This window comes from Penaeus vannamei, chromosome 9, assembly GCF_042767895.1.
Source record: "Penaeus vannamei isolate JL-2024 chromosome 9, ASM4276789v1, whole genome shotgun sequence".
NCBI classification, from domain to species: Eukaryota; Metazoa; Arthropoda; class Malacostraca; order Decapoda; family Penaeidae; genus Penaeus; species Penaeus vannamei.
Window position 1 is genome coordinate 39,701,684 of NC_091557.1, and position 17,500 is coordinate 39,719,183.

Genomic DNA, 17,500 nt, shown 5'->3' on the forward strand with positions numbered 1-17,500 from the left:
CCCTCCCTCTCTCTCTCTCTCTCTCTCTCTCTCTCTCTCTCTCTCTCTCTCGTATTATGTGATAGATATTGTTGAACTTCAACAGAGGTTTGCCTTCCGTATGTCCTTTCTAGTTATTGTTGCTATAGCTGTTATCATTATCACTTGTTATAGTAATATGATTTTGTTATTAGTATGACCACTGTCTCGATTATCATTATGATGTCGCAGTTACATCATCGGCAACACTCATCACAAAGATAGGACTGTAATAGGACCTAGTTCCTACACATTTATTTGATTTTGCATATAACGCATTGCAAAATTAAAATGGCATTCAATAATAAGCTATGTAATGATTTAAAAAAATCAAAAAAAATCAACTCATTGCAAAATTAAAATGGCATTCAATAATAAGTTATGCAATGATAAAAAATATATATATCAACTACTGAATATCGAGTAGGTAATACTGAAGTATGCCAAGTCCTTCTTCGTATTAACGCGCACAAGATTGCATTATGAAAAATGTCCTTTGATGGCTTTAAGGTGTGATATTATCGGCGTCATCGCTTTATAATCAAATTTATCACGATACTTTTAAATTTCGTAAACTCGCTTGTACAAGTTTTATAAAGGAGAGGGGATAAGAGAGATTTAAAATCACACTTTTTGCATACGTATTTTCAAGGATTATGTGTGCACGTCTGAAATTATATGTGTGTGTGTGTGTGTGTGTGTGTTTGTCTGTATCTATATATTTATCAAGCACTTTATCTATTTATCTGTTTATATGCACAAACACATGTGTATGTATGCGTGTGTGTGTGTGTGTGTGTGTCTGTGTGTATAAATGCAAATATATGTATATATATTATATATACATACTTATGAATATATGTGTATATATATATATATATATATATATATATATATATATATATATATATATATATATATATATGTGTGTGTGTGTGTGTGTGTGTGTGTGTGTGTGTGTGTGTGTGTGTGTGTGTGTGTGTGCGTATGTTTATGTAAAGTTAACATGTGCATACGTATTTCCTAGAAAAAAGGCAAATGCAAAAAACATATTTTGTATATCCCATGATTCCCTTATATACACAAGCACACACACGCATACACCCACACTCATACACGCGCGTACATACACACTTACACAGACATAAACACACACACATGTATATGTATACATACACACACAGACACAAACACACACACACACACACACACACACACACACACACACACACACACACACACACACACACACACACACACACACACACACACAGATTAACTATAATGATAACAACGACAGTGATAATAATACTTGTGATGATGGTGATGATGAATGTGATGGTGATGATGATAGTGATGGTGATGTTGAATGTGATGACGATGGTGATGGTGATGTTGAATGTGATGACGATGGTGATGGTGATGTTGAATGTGATGACGATGGTGATGGTGATGTTGAATGTGATGACGATGGTGATGGTGATGTTGAATGTGATGACGATGGTGATGGTAATGATGGTGAGGATGATAATGATGATGGTGGTGATGGTGATGATGAAATCAATAATCATTATACTAATAAATAAAAGCACTCAGAGAGTGCATACCTCTGCCACGGCGGATAATAAAGGTAATGTTAATAATATTTCCTGATGTAATCCTTAAAAAAAGTATCCTGGATCCTGATCATGATCCCGATCGCCACCAAAATTTAATAGCATCTGACATCCCTCTTGTAAAAACAGACGAACGAAAAGCAAGTACACTTTTGATATAAATTATAACAATAAGAACTGCAACAAGAGCAACAGCAACAACAATGACGATAATAGTAATAATAAAAAACGACGATAATAATATTAGCAGTAGTAATTATGGTAGCAATACCAATAATGACCATAAAGATAGTCATGGTGGCAGCCATAGTCATCACTAAAGTACTATGAAGAAAAAAATAATAGCAATAAAATATCACAATATTATTGATAACTAACATAGGAATCGCAGATGTAATAATAGGAGTGATAGATAGTACTTGTCGCAGTAGTAAGTCTAATGCTAAAAGAAGTAACAATAAAGTATTTGCACAATTGACTTCAACATTTCAGGTTAAATTCATCTTGTGTTCATGACTGGTTCGTCCTGACTTCATGACGTCAAAACGGTTTCATGCTTTCATGATGTGGTTGAAGCATGTTATTGATCTTCGAGATCCGTGTTTGCCTTGGCATAATCTAAAATATTAGAATTATTAATAAATCTGATGATTTTTTTTTCTTAAATATACTGTTATATCATGAACTGTCGCCATCATGATGCGCCATGTGTATGACGAGCGCGAAGCAATTGACTTTTTGAGCAGATTGCACAGCATGCAGCAACTTTACATTGGTTGCGATGATGTCATAGTGCTCGCAGTTGTAGTACCGGAGTGGTTCTGGGATGTATTTGCGGGTTCTAAAGGTCCAAAAAAAAAATGCCCAGATTGATTTCGTCGGGGGGTTCCCTTGACATGACAAGGAGAACTTGGCGCATCTCCTCCTTGGTTGGGTGGTATATACAGCGTTCAGCAGAGATGACATCTGGGAGGTCTATAAGGCGTTGAATTGGAAAGCCTATGGGGAATTTTTCTAATATTGCTCTGTATTTTCTGAGTACAGAGACATAGGAGGTAATAACCATCTTGCCTGAAGCTAGGGTAGTGAGTCCAACAATGTGCGTGTAGAATCACTCTTCGAAGTGAGAATGAAGTGGCCATCATTGGTAATTGCTGTGGTGACATCTAAAAAGGGGAATTCTTCAATTGCAAACATGGCTTCTACAGCTGTGGCTAAGTCGTTGGATGGGGCAATGAGAAATTTATGGCTCGTTTTGGTGAGCGGGTAAGGTGAAATGGAGCCTCCCCTGTTGGCTGAGGTGTCCTGGTCTTGGTCTTGGAGTTGTGGGTCGGCTGAAGGGGGATCCGTGCCAGCTTGATTTATTTGCAAGATAGCTCCATGCTGTCATCCAATTATGCTCTAGGATCAGCAGGTGAAGAAGGTGATTCATCTGAAGGTGGTGGATTCAGCTTCATCTTTGATGCTGATGAGGTGTTGGGGTTCTCTGTGGTCTGTACTGGATCAGGGTCTGGGGCATTTTTCTCGGGGGGGAAGTAATTCTCTTCCCTTTCTTTGAAGTGGTAGCTGTAGAATCTAGAGTCCTGGACTGATATTCCATTTTCTGTTTATTCTTTTTATAATTGGACTTAAACATAAGTGACTATAATGAAGGGTTGTGAGGCCACCATCTACCTAAACTTCAGGATTTATAACCTACTGGTGATCAGACAGTCTGCTCAGGTCTCCCCCTCGAAAGTAGAAGCTGAAACACCCCCCAGAAGTACCTAACCCTATCACGAAAAACAAAACCCTTCTCAGTGGTTTAAGGCAGCTGGCCTACCCTGCTCCCCTTGTGGCACTGCCTGCGGGGTTCACTGTCACCATAGAGGGGGCACTAAGAGGTGGCAAAGGAAAAGAAAATGAATGAGATGATTGGCATGAAAGTGGACTTCTCTGCACTATTTGGCATGAAAGTGGAACTCTCTGCACAGTTTGGCATGAAAGTTATCTGTTTGGCGTGCGTGCTCTCGGCGAGAAGACAATCTTGTATTGGCTACAACAGTATACAGCAGCTCGCGGTCCTTGCTGAGGGTTGTGAACTGTAGCTTGAAGGCGATAACCTCTCATTCACAATAAATGTGAAGAATTGGGCCGAAGACTCTCCACTGCAATTTGGAGGCAATGCTAAACAGGATATCACCGCCTTTGCTGGGAGGAGCTATGATCAGCTGCAGCTGCCGCGTGCGCGCCGGTAAGAACATTGGGCGAAGAGTCTGATTCCGTGGAATTTCGGATCTACAGCTGTCCCGTCTCTGAGACGTTCGATGCCGGCGACGTCTTCATAGTTTTTTCAGCCATGTTTATGTCTGGGGTGGGAGGTGGAGCATCAGGCGTGTCAAGATCGTCATCATCGAGGAGGTCCCTCTCTGCCTCTGCCAGTGGGGGTGATTGTGAGGTTTTTAGGCCTCACAGGTTGCCTACGTGGGTCTAGCCTCTGAGGGAGGACTTGGGCTGCCTGGGCAGTCTGTGCCACCTGTACTGGCTGGGATGCAGCGGCTGGTGCCTGTGGTGGTTGTGGCACTGTGATGGGAGCCTGAGTAGGTGGAGGCATTGATGTTTGGGCAGGGGCCTGTGCAGGCAGAGATGATGGTGCTGAGGTTGTTTTTTCTGCCTGGGTGGGAGGTTGTACAACTTTTAAGATGCCCCAGGAATCAGACTCTCCAAGATCAAGGTCAGGGGGGTTGTTGCGACGTAGGGCCACCTTGGCATGGTGCCAGAAGCCTAGCTGAGGTTCAATGAGATTCTGCATGTGTACATGCAAAAGGACAATGAGAATCTCTTTCAAGAAGTGAGGGAGGGCCAGATGGAAGGTGAGTTCGGCCTTAGTGGTCTTCTGCCTGATGTCCTGAGGGACCTGGATGAATAGAGACTTCCAAGCATTAGTGGTCGCCTGAACTGTTTCTTGGGCGGCCTTTTGAGCTGCCACTCTGATGGGCTTTGTCTCCTCTTTCATCTTCTCATGAGAGGTCTTAATGGCGTCTTTCCGGGTCGGGCAGCTATTAGCGAATGTCCTGTGAGGGCCACCGCAGTTGACACACTTTTTGGTCTGGCTCTTGCACTCTCTGTAGGTGTGAGTGCCCGAGCCGTATTCAGAGCAAAGAGTTTTCTTCTCGGCCTTACACTGAGGTTTGAGGTGGCCATAAGCGAAACAGTTCTTGCACTGTTTGAGAGGTGTGAACCTCTCAAGCTCCACTTGCCAAGGGGCGACGAATACCTTGAAGAAGTAAAGTCTTTTCTCCTTGTTTAGTTTGGCTGCTGCATCGTCAGAGAACCTGACCTTGATCATATAATTAAGCTTCATAACGAAGACATGGCCTACCTTGGCCTCGGGGATAGAGGCCGTGATCTCCTCGGAGATGTCTTGCTCGAACTCGTTCACCATCTGGCGATCGAGCTTCTTGAGCACGAGGGTCAGTTTGGCCTTCATCTCCACCGGAAGGATGGGGCTGAAGCCATGCTTATCCAAGGTCTGAAGGACGTCCTTGGAAAAGAGCCTTTCGGCCTGGGCATCGTCCTCGATGAGGACCAAGTAGCCATCATGGATGGTGAAATACCTCAGTACTCGGACCTCGGCATTGAAGAGGGCACTCGCGAGGAGCTCGCGTTTCCTCGGGGATGGACCACCGAGGGTTTTAAGCTTAATCTTGGCCATTACGAAGGGACCATAGGTGATGTGATATGAGATGGGATGAGGGTGAGGGTGAAATGGCAGGGGTCATAGTGAGGTGATGTAGAGAGGTAGAAAGGCCGGAAAAGAGGAGCCTACACTCGACCCCCCTACAGACAGACTGGTTGAGTCCTCCAGTGTCTTATGGGATTGGAGCTCTGTGTTGGGCCGCCTCCTTGTTGCCAAACTTTGCTACAAAGGGACAACAGGTGGACAGCGCGTCACCCAGACGAATGCAAAAGCCCTCGGGGGTTTTATGCAGGTCTAGATAAACACAGTAAAGGAAAGGTATTTAATGGAAGAGAAAGGGCACCTAAAGGTCACCTCAGACTGCTGGGCCTCACTATTCAGGTTGCCCTGTGATAGTGAGAGCTGCAGGTCTGAGGAGAGATGCAAAGTTCCTTTATCACCGTTATTAGCTGTAAGAAAAACCTTGAGGAGGCAATAGCAAGTACAAGATCTCTGAAAAACAGAGTAATTGAACTTTAACATTTACTTTATAGAGTGAGATGTCAAATGTGGAATTCAGCGCGATTGAGGCCCCGGGAGACCAGGGTTGCTCAATGAGACGATGGTACTAATCACTTTTGGCAGAAACGTCACTCTTTAAGCATGGAATAGGTGATGGCAGGAAGAGAGGAGTGATAACGAAATGTGTATATATATAGTCGTGAACCGGCTCTGTTGGAGAAACCGTTATTTTGAAGTCTGAGCATGCGTAACTTCAGGCTCGCTGTGATTGGTTGTAGTGTGGAAGCAGGAACATCCGGATCAGTTCGAATCCTGTAATCATGGAGACAACAGCCTATTTGAAAATTAGCTATGAATTTTCGGATTTTCTTGAGCCTGAAGCGTTTGCAGTTAGAGTACAATATTAACTTTTGTTTAGGTTGGGCTACGTTTGTAATAACTGACTAGTGTTTGCGGTGAAATGGCAAAATAGTCAGTCTGATCAAACACCAATGCCGTGCACAGTAACTGCATGTGGCTCCCTTTTATGACGTCACGGTCATTGACCAATCAGAGCACTTCACTGTAAAATATGTTTCCCGAATGTTGCCGGTTCACATTATATCCACTACCTAATGATAATAAAACAACGATAACGATTGTGATCATGATAATCATTAAAATGATAATGTTGATAATAATAATAATAAAATAGATTAACAAATAAATAATGATACAAATAATAATAAGAATGATAATATGAATAATAATAACATGAATAATAATATGAAGAAGAAAAAATATGATAACAGTAATAATAGTTATAATAATGATGATGAAAATATAATAAGAAAATAAATCGGTCATTATAGGAATAAAGATACTGTTATTTTCATTGCCATTATTATTGATATTATCATCAGTATTGGTAGTATTATCATTATCATATATTTTTGTTGCTGTCATCATTAGTAGTTGAAGTTGTACTAGAAGTAGTAATAGTACGACTACTATCGGCATTATCAATGATTATAAATAATAACAATAATAAGACAATGAAGAAAATAACAGCAACAATTATAATAATAATGACAATAAGAATAATAGTAATAATAAGGATAATAGCAGTGATGATAGTAAAAATAATGATAAAAAAGATAATGATGATAATAATGATAATAATGTAATGGTAACAATAATAATAATAGAATAATAATAAAAGCAGCAATGAAAACAACGATAATAATACGACCCGAATTGCCCTCGGTAAAGACTACGTGTATACCGGAACATGTATCGGTCTGCTTTGCCTAACAACGCTTGCCAAAAGAAACAGGTCAGCTCTTCAAAAATCACTTGACAACATCCAATTAGGCAGCCAATCTCCAATGCTAACATGGTATCCGTATAAACAAGAAACCTTTTTATAGGTATAAGCCACATGCGGGTAATTTGGTACATTTGATCTCCCACAGAAATACCATGGAACGTAGATTTTTTGACCGGATGTTTGCAATGACATATAAAAATATATAAGTGTAATGGTACAAGAGAGAAAGAAATATATTTAGTTTTACAAGTGTAATGGTACAAGAGAGAAAGAAATATGTTTAGTTTTACCTAAATTGTTTTGCAGTATTGCTATTAGAACTGTTATGACCTCTACCTCAGGGGCAGAGTATAATTTCAGACACATTTACTTACTTATTGGTCAATCGCTTTGTCAATAGCATTATGTAATGTTACTGACTGACTGTGATATGTGGAGCTTAAGGAATGATTTACACATGAGATAGGTACCGGCTGTTTATTGATGTTGGTCGTAACCCATCATGGACTGATATACCCACATGAATGAGGTAACATTTACTACAGGAAAAATGGAATTAATGAAATGAAATAATTGTTTTGTTTTTGTTTTCCTTCGTGATATTATCGCTAAAGGATTATGGCTCATTGGTGGTAAACATTGGTGCAATTTTGAGTGTGGATATATTATATCTTTTATCTCTCTATACCTATCAATGACTATCTGTAGCCCCCCAACTCTCTCTCACTCTCTCTCTCTCTCTTCATTCCCTCACTCTTTTTTCACTCTCTTCTTTTCTCTTTCTTTCTCAATCCTCTCCGTTTACCTTTCTTTTTTCTTCCTTTCTCCTCTCTCTCTGTCTGTTCCCATTGATATCCCTCTCATTTTCAGTCTCCGACTATAATTCTTCCTTTCTTTCTTGTTACTCTCTCTCTCGAAGAAAGTATCGAAGATATTGATACTTTTACATGACTCTCTCTCTCTCTCTCTCTCTCTCTCTCTCTCTCTCTCTCTCTCTCTCTCTCTCTCTCTCTCTCTCTCTCTCTCTCTCTCTCTCTCTCTCTCTCTCCCCTTCACTCTTTCATTCTTTCTCTCTCAGTGTTAAAAAGGTAACGCTGGGCTTTTACTTTTTTTTTTTTTTTAAGTTTGTAAGTACTTTCTCGTTGATATTCTATTTCTAAACAGTATAACATATGAAACGTTCAAGGTAAAAATACTTTCATGGTAATATCACTTTTTTTTTATCAAACTTCAAGTCACTGTGTGTGTGCGTGTGCGTGTGCGTGTGTGTGCGTGTGTGCGTGTGTGTGTGTGTGTGTGTGCGTGTGTGTGTGTGTGTGTGTGTGTGTGTGTGTGTGCGTGCGCGTGTGCGTGCGTGCGTGCGTGTGTGTGTGTGTGTGTGTGTGTGTGCGTGCGTGTGCGTGTGCGTGTGCGTGTGTATGTGTGTCTTTGTATCTGTTTGACTATTTTGTTTGAGGTGCAATACTGTTATCGTGTGAGATTGTATTTCAACACTCTCGAGCACCGGGCACTAAATGAAATTGAAACGTGATATTTGCCCACCTTGAATAGGCACATTTTCAACATAAGTTTATTTATTCTGCAGAAGTATATTCAAAATTCAAAAAGCACAACGTTAGTCATCATTATTTGGTTTCAGAATTACATGTCTGAATGAAAGTTTCCAAAATGATTTAGAACTTCCTGTTAACAATTATCATTAATATTGTATCAAATTTTATATCGGTCTCGATGAAAGTAAATAAGTCCCTTTGACTTCATTGATGGAGTTTGTGCGATATTACTAAAATGAAAATTGATTGCTAGCATTTGACGGAGTTAAGTGAGTATTCATAAAAATCATATTGTTATCTAAACAATATTAGCCTTTTTTTTTTTTTTTTTTTTTTTTACTGATTTAATTCCGGTGTCTTGGGAATAACGAAGGAGATTATAGTTTTCATAAAGATCTTATGCACAAGGAAATCTACACATTTCGGAAAAATTGATAAATTAAATACAAACGTAGATAAATGAAGGCATAAAAAGTAGATAAAGTAAAGTGAACTGATAGATAGAAGAATACATAGGTAAATAAATTAAAGGATTGGATATAAATAAAGTAAAGCTGATAAATTGATCAATGAAGGAATAAATATGTAGATAAATAAATTGATAAATAAATGCAGTAAATCAATACATAAACAGCTGAATTAATAAAAATTAAGTAATGCGTAACAATAACGAAATAGTAAGAACAAGAAAATGCAAAAGCTCCAAAATGCCAACAAACCTAACCTGCATTTGGACTTCTTGATCATCGCTCTTTCTTCCCCTTCTCGCCTCATCCCGCCCTATTCTTTTCTCTTTTTTACCTCCTCTCAACCTATTCTCCTCCCACCCCTACCCTTGCCCTAACCCCCACCCCTGCCCTAACCCCCACCCCTGCCCTAACCGCCATCCCTGCCCTAACCCCCACCCTTGCCCTAACCCCCACCCCTGCCCTAACCCCCACCCCTGCCCTAACCCCCACCCCTGCCCTTACCCCCACCTCTGCCCTAACCCCCACCCCTGCCCTAACCCCTACCCCTGCCCTAAACCCCACCTCTACCCTAACCCCTACCCCTGCCCTAACCCTCACCCTGCCCTAACCCCCTACCCAATCTTTACACCTCTCCTCTCTCCCTTTCCTTCACTCAAACATCGCCAATATCCTGGTCTTCTTACACACTTGGTCTCACCCGTTTATCCACCCCTTCTAATCCCCTAGTTCATCCAATCCTACCCTTTCATCTTTCCCTTCTCTCTCATGTCCTATCATCCCATCTCCTTTGACTTACGCTTGACTTCACCCTAATTTTCTCTACTTCCTGTTACCTGTACCCTACCCTCTCCCTAACCTGTGTCTCATGCTTCCTCTCACCCACCCTATCCTCTACCTGTTCTCTTGTTCCCTCTCGCCCACCCTGTCCTCTACCTGTTCTCTTGCATTTTCTCACTCACTCTATCCTCTACCTGTTCTCTTGCTTTCTCTCGCCCACTCTATCCTCTACTTGTTCTCTTGCTTTCTCTCACCCACTCTATCCTCGACCTGTTCTCTTGCTTTCTCTCACCCACCCTATCCTCTACCTCTTCTCTTGTTCCCTCTCACCCACCCTATCATCTACCTGTTCTCTTGCTTTCTCTCGCCCACCCTATCCTCTCCTCTTCTCCTGCTTCCTCTTACCCACCCTAATTTAGCCGTCTCCACCACTCTCTGTTCCCCTTACCTGTCCTTAAACCCGCTGTCTCTCCCCCTTAGCCAGGCAACCCCTTCCCTTTTCTCCTCACCTCCCCCCCCCCTCCCGATTCGCTGAGCGGAGACCCCGGGTGGCAAGGCTGTTGACATTTCTGTGTCTGATGACAGCATCACGTCATTAGCAACCGCTGTTATAGCACTATTTGTTAGACTAACACAGGGTGTGATTTGCAAGTGTCAGCACTCTGGGAGAGAGAGAGGTGGAGAAAGAGAGAAGGGGAGGAAGAGAGGGAGAGGGAGGGAGGGAGAGGGAGGGAGAGGGAGGGAGGGAGGGAGAGGGAGGGAGAGGGAGAGAGGGAGATAGAGGGAGAGAGGGAGAGAGGGAGAGAGGGAGAGGGGGAGAGGGAGAGGGAGAGGGAGAGAGGGAGAGGGAGAGAGAGAAAGAGAAAGAGAGACAGAAGGATTATTATTATCATCATTGTCATTTTTATTACTATTATCATTATTATTATAATGATTACTGTTACTATTATTAATATCATCATTATCAATATCACTAGCTGGACCTCTCGAAATTCCACAAAAAGAAGACATACTCTTCTCTTCCTTTTTCCCCTTCCTCCTCCTACCTTACATCCTCCCCCCTTCACATATTTACTTTCTCTTTCCCTCTCCCGCTCTACGACCCCATCCCTCCGAAAACCTTCCTTAAATTCACTCTTCCCTTCTCACTTCCTTTTCCTCTTCCTCTTCCGCTCTGGTATCCTCTTCGCCCCCCCCCCCCCTCCGTCTTTTCTCTCTCTCTGAGCTCCCTCTTTCTTTCTCCTTCCCACTCTTCTTTCTTCTTTAACCCCCCTCCGTTTCTCCTTCCGTATCTCCCTTCTCTCTTTAAAACATCACCTCCTTTTCTCCCTCTCCCTTTTCCTTACCCCTTTCCCTTAGCTTTGTTCTTTGTGCTTTAACTGACTGTTTACTTACCTCGAAGAAGAAGAATAGTAGTAATAGTATTAGTAGTAGTAATAGTAATAATAGTAGTAATAATAACAATATTAATACCGATAATAATAAAGATAATAACACCAACAGCAATAACAATCATGATAATATCAACAACAATAATAATAACAATAACACTATAATGAAATAGTAGTAGTAATAGTAATAATAATAACAATATTAATACTGATAATAATAAACATAATAACACCACCACCAATAATAATAATGATAACAACAACAACAACAGCAACAACAATAATAATAATAATAATAATAATAATAATAATAATAATAATAATAACAATAATAACAACAACAACAACAATAATAATGATAATAACAACAATGAATTATTATTAAGTCCTCACACATGGGATACGATTCCAGGTATAAAATATCCATCGCCAAAAAAAAAAAAAAAAAAAAAAAAATTGTCTGCACTCAAACAAAATATAATTTATGGCGTAGTTTATAAGCGCTTTATACAGACAAAGAAGTTTATTATCATTATTGTCGTTATTGTTGATATGTTCTTTATCATTATGTTAATGTAAATGATGATTATAATATTAAAAAAGAAATATATATAATATTTGATAATGCTCATTGTGATCTGAACAAATACTTTAAACCTAAATTAAGGTAAAAACATCACAGCTAACCATGCCTTATGATCATTCCTTAAATAACGTTTCATTATGACATTCATTTACCGTCAAGACCATCAAAAAAAAAAAAAAAAATGAATAAATAAATAAATAAAAATAAATAAATAAATAAATAAAAATAGAAGCAAGAGTTAAGCTGTAAAGAATAGACAGTGCAGCGATCTTCCTTATATGGCTCATCCACCATGACCTCATTTTCTGCAGCGAATCATTTTACACACATCACGTTTCTTAATTTGTATCCTTCCCTTCCTTCCCCAAGCCCATTTCATCACCCCCACCCCCCACCCCTTTCCTCCCTCCCTTCCCCTCGCTCCCTCCCAACACTCCCTCCAACTCCCCATCCCCTCCTACCCCTCTCATTCCGCCATTCCCCCCCTCCTTCCCCATACCCCTCCCCCCCTCGAAACACCAAGATAACCGCCCCCAGTGTGAAAAATGGCGAATCAGGACTTTTGTATGTATATTCCCGCTACGGAAATATCAAATTTGCATAAAACATGCACTAAAAGCAACGCTCACGGTCGAACCCGCGGCGGAAACCATGAATTTCTTATTTTCCAGCGAGTCTAAAACCCTAGCCAAGGTGCGGTTGTTTCCTCATCTAAAATGGATCCTCATTATCTTCAACATCCGGCTTTCCTTGCCGTTATCAAAACCGACCATGGGCACTAATGGATCGAGCCTCCGCGACGGGTTCAGTATAGATAATTAGAGAGGGAGAAAGAGAGCGAATGGGGGAGGGGGGGTGAGGGAGAGAGGGAGGATAAAGGGGAGAAAGAGAGAGATGGTGGGGTGGGGGGCAGAGGAAGCGCGTGGGAAGAGGAAGGGAAAGGAGAAACCAAAAGGAAGAGCGGGGGGGGGGGGGGAGATACCGACAGAGAGGGAAAGGAAAAGAGGAGGAAGAGAAGGAGAGAGAGAAAGGGGGAGAGAACTACAGATAGCGAATGGGGGGAAGGGAGGAGGGAAAAGGGGAGATCAGAAAAAAGAGCGAGCGGGAGAGAGAGAGAGAGAGAGAAAGAGAGAGAGAGAGAGAGAGAGAGAAAGTTTCCTACAATCTAGATATTACATCAATACGAAGAAGAAAATATCAAACATAAATGAATGAAAATAGGAGAAAGAATAATTCAGTCTCAAGTATAAATAATAAAACGATAAAAGGAGTGGAGAAGAGTAAGAAAAGACGACAAAGGAATAAGGGAGAGAAACAATAACGATAAAGAAAAAGACGATAATAGTGATGATTGCAATGATGACAAAAAATCAAAGCAACAACAATGATGATATAATAATAGTGATTATGATAATGATAATAACGCTTATAATAGCAATAACAGCGAGAAAATGAGGATAAAGATGATTATGATAATAATAATAATAATAATAATAATAATCAGAAGGATAATGATAGAATTAATGGCAGTAATAATAATCATTATAACAATAATAACTATGATAATAACAATTGTTATAACAAAATGATAGTTATCATTTGATAAGAATGATAATGATAACAATAAGCAAAATAATGAGGATAACAGTGACTATGAGAATGAAACTGATGATAATAATATTAGTAATAGAATCAATAATGATAATTATAATATTAATGATAATAATGGACGTGACAATAATAATCATTATAATAATAGATAGCGTGTGAGTAAATTAATAACCAAAGTCATAATAATAAAAATAGAAGGAATAATAAAGACAATAAAAAATATTAATAATGATAATAACCATAAAATCAAAGGCAAAAGTAATAATTCTGATGATAATAATAATCATCGATAAAGATAATGTAGAATATACATATTCAATAAAAATGGTGCCAGGTCAGACGATATTCCCTTTATTCAGTGAAGACATGGCATGCTTGCAGACATAAATGAGTGTGAGGCTTCATGAGGCATCATATAACAGCATGAAACAACATAAGACACCATGAGGCCCCAAGAGACGCTATGAGATATTCGAGCGTCAAAATGGCAGTAAATAACAGAGACCATAAAAGGATAATCATTATAATAATATTGATGGTACTTATAACAACAATTGGTAAGCCGACACTATTTACAATATCAAAAGTGACAATCGAGATAATAATACATGTCGGATAAGAGTATTATTAAATATACAATATGCTGAATAACAATATATGCCATTATTTCGCATTAAAAAAAAAAAATCTTTAATCCTAACCCGCTGAACAAAGCGCCTATTGTTCATACAACAACACTGACCATGGAATCGAGAATATTACACGTTCCAGACACAGCGCCACAAGTAGATGCTTGGATACACCACCTTTACAACAAATATGCACATAAGCACATAAATGGATAAATAAGTATCTAACACAGATCCTAAAGTTGATCCATTCCCGACAACATTTGAACATTTATGGAGAACACTTGATGGTAGTCGCTATATTTATAAGACCAATTCAGACATGAACGAAATGACTTCACGAACCATCACACGAAATGGTGATACACTTGGAATACAGCTCGCATATCTCGGCAATAAACTTTATGGAGGCCCAAGACACACCGTCAACAGAGGAGACGTGATGGCGGAGAATGTTCAGTACGCGCGAAAATATTCATGTCAATCACACCATCGGCAGGATTCAGAATTTTGAAATTACCATCAATTAAACCTGATGAAATATTGCAGAATCAAAATAACACGAATCAGGCACGGTGAATTTCGTAATAAAATGTGCCATCATTTGTCAACATAAACAAAACACGTTTACGAACTCGCACATTGTACCAGGCTTGTACAGAGAAATTGTTGCACAAATTATTGATATGAAGATAAATCAATATATATGTATTTGTATGTAAAATGATAAGAAAATTATATGCGACAAAATAAGTTGAATTTATAATGAAACAAACTTTGTCGTCTGCACACGCGTCATTGCATTCCAATGTAAAATCATACAAATAATGATAATGATAATGATGATAGTAATAATAATAGTGATAATGTACATGCCAATATTTGCAAAAATGATAGTAATATGTCATGAAAATTTTTGAATTAATAACAGTGACAACAATGACAATAATAATAATGATAATAGTAATAATAACAACAACAATAATAATAATAATAATAATAATAATAACAATGATAATAAAAATTATCATTATTATTATTTTATTATTATTATTATTGTTATAATTATTATCAATATTATTATCTTTATTATTGTTATAAAACCAAAAATACCAGTGATAAAGATGATAATAACAATAACAATAATTGCAAGAGTAAAAGAAGCCAGAGAAAGGCGCCAGACAGCCTGGCGCCACCCGGAACGTCGCTCAACGCCCGACGGCGACACAGCGCTAAGGAGTTGGAAAGAAGTGTAAGGGAAATAACACATCGCGAGGACTTGGGGCTTTCACGCGATCTGGAATCCATAGCTTCTTGCCGTTTGAAATGTGAATTATGCTGCTGACTTAGCGCATATAAACATATATGCACATATTGAGAAATGTATGGTATGTCTATCTATATATATGTGTGTTTGTGTGTTTGTGTGTGTGTTTGTGTTTGTGTTTGTGTGTGGGTGTGGGTGTGGGTGTGGGTGTGTGTGTATGTGTGTGTGTGTGTGTGTGTGTGTGTGTGTTTGTGTTTGTTTGTGTTTGTGTTTGTGTTTGTGTATTTGTGTGTTTGTGTTTATGTTTGTGTGTGTGTATGTGTTTGTGTGTGCGTGCGTGTACGTGTGCATGTGCGTATCTCTGTGTGAGTTTACGTATCTGCTTCCTCTCTCTCTCCTCTTCCATTTCTGTGTCGGAATCCAGAGAGACATCCCTCGGTCTGAAGGCACGGAGAGAGGCGCGTATTTATATCGTCAAGTGCAGTGCAAGTGGCAGAGAGTCTCGTTGCCGGAGGCCGAGTCGGACGCACAAACGAAGGAAGAAAGGAAGGGCAGGTCAGGTCAGCCTCTCAAGTTGGACTCAAATTAGAATCAAAGGAACTAACTAGGTAATTCAACTTATTTCTTTTATTACTTATACTTACTTACTAGATATTACATCAATACGAAAAAGAAAAAAAGAAGATTAGAAAGAAGAATCAAAAGAAGAAGGAAGAAAGGAAGGGCAGGTCAAGTCAGCCTCTCACGCTGGACTCAAATTAGAATCAAAGGAACTAATTAGGTAATTCAACTTATTTCTTTTATTACTTATACTTACCTACTATATATTACATCAATACGAAGAAGAAAAAAAAGAAGATTAGAAAGAAGAATCAAAAGAAGAAGGAAGGATTAAAAGAAGAAGGAAGAAAGGAAGAGCAGTTCAAGTCAACCTCTCACCTTGAACTCAAATTAGAATCAAAGGAACTAACTAGGAAATCCAACTTATTTCTATTATTACTTACACTTACCTACAATCTAGATATCCCATCAATAAGAAGATGAAAAGAAGATCAAACGGAAGAATCAAAAGAAGACGGAAGGATTAAAAGAAGAAGGAAGAAAGGAAGGGCAGGTCAAGTCAGCCTCTCACGTTGGACTCAAATTAGAATCAAAGGAACTAACTAGGAAATCCAACTTATTTCTTTTATTACTTACACTTACCTACAATCTAGATATTACATCAATACGAAGAAGAAAAGAAGATCAAACGGAAGAATCAAAAGAAGACGGAAGGATTAAAAGAAGAAGGAAGAAAGGAAGAGCAGGTCAAGTCAGCCTCTCACGTTGGACTCAAATTAGAATCAAAGGAACAAACTAGGAAATCCAACTTATTTCTATCATTACTTACACTTACCTACAATCTAGATATTACATCAATACGAAGAAGAAAAAAAGAAGATTAGAAAGAAGAATCAAAAGAAGAAGGAAGAAAGGAAGGGCAGGTCAAGTCAGCCTCTCACCTTGAACTCAAATTAGAATCAAAGGAGCTAACTAGGAAATCCATCTTATTTCTATTATTTCTTACACTTACCTACAATCTAGATATTACATCAACACGAAGAAGAAAAGAAGATTAGACAGAAGGATCAAAAGAAGAAGGATGGATTAATAGAAGAAGGAAGAAAGGAAGGGTAGGTCAGGTCAGCCTCTCACGTTGGACTCAAATTAGAATCAAAGGAACTACTAGGAAATCCAACTTATTTCTATCATTACTTACACTTACCTACAATCTAGATATTACATCAAAACGAAGAAGAAAAACAGATTAGAAAGAAGAATCAAAAGAAGGAAGAAAGGAAGGGCAGGTCAAGTCAGCCTCTCACGTTGGACTCAAATTAGAATCAAAGGAACTACTAGGAAATCCAACTTATTTCTATCATTACTTACACTTACCTACAATCTAGATATTACATCAACACGAAGAAGAAAAGAAGATCAAACAGAAGAATCAAAAGAAGAAGGATGGATTAAAAGAAGAAGGAAGAAAGGAAGAGCAGGTCAAGTCAACCTCTCACGTTGGACTCAAATTAGAATCAAAGGAACTAACTAGG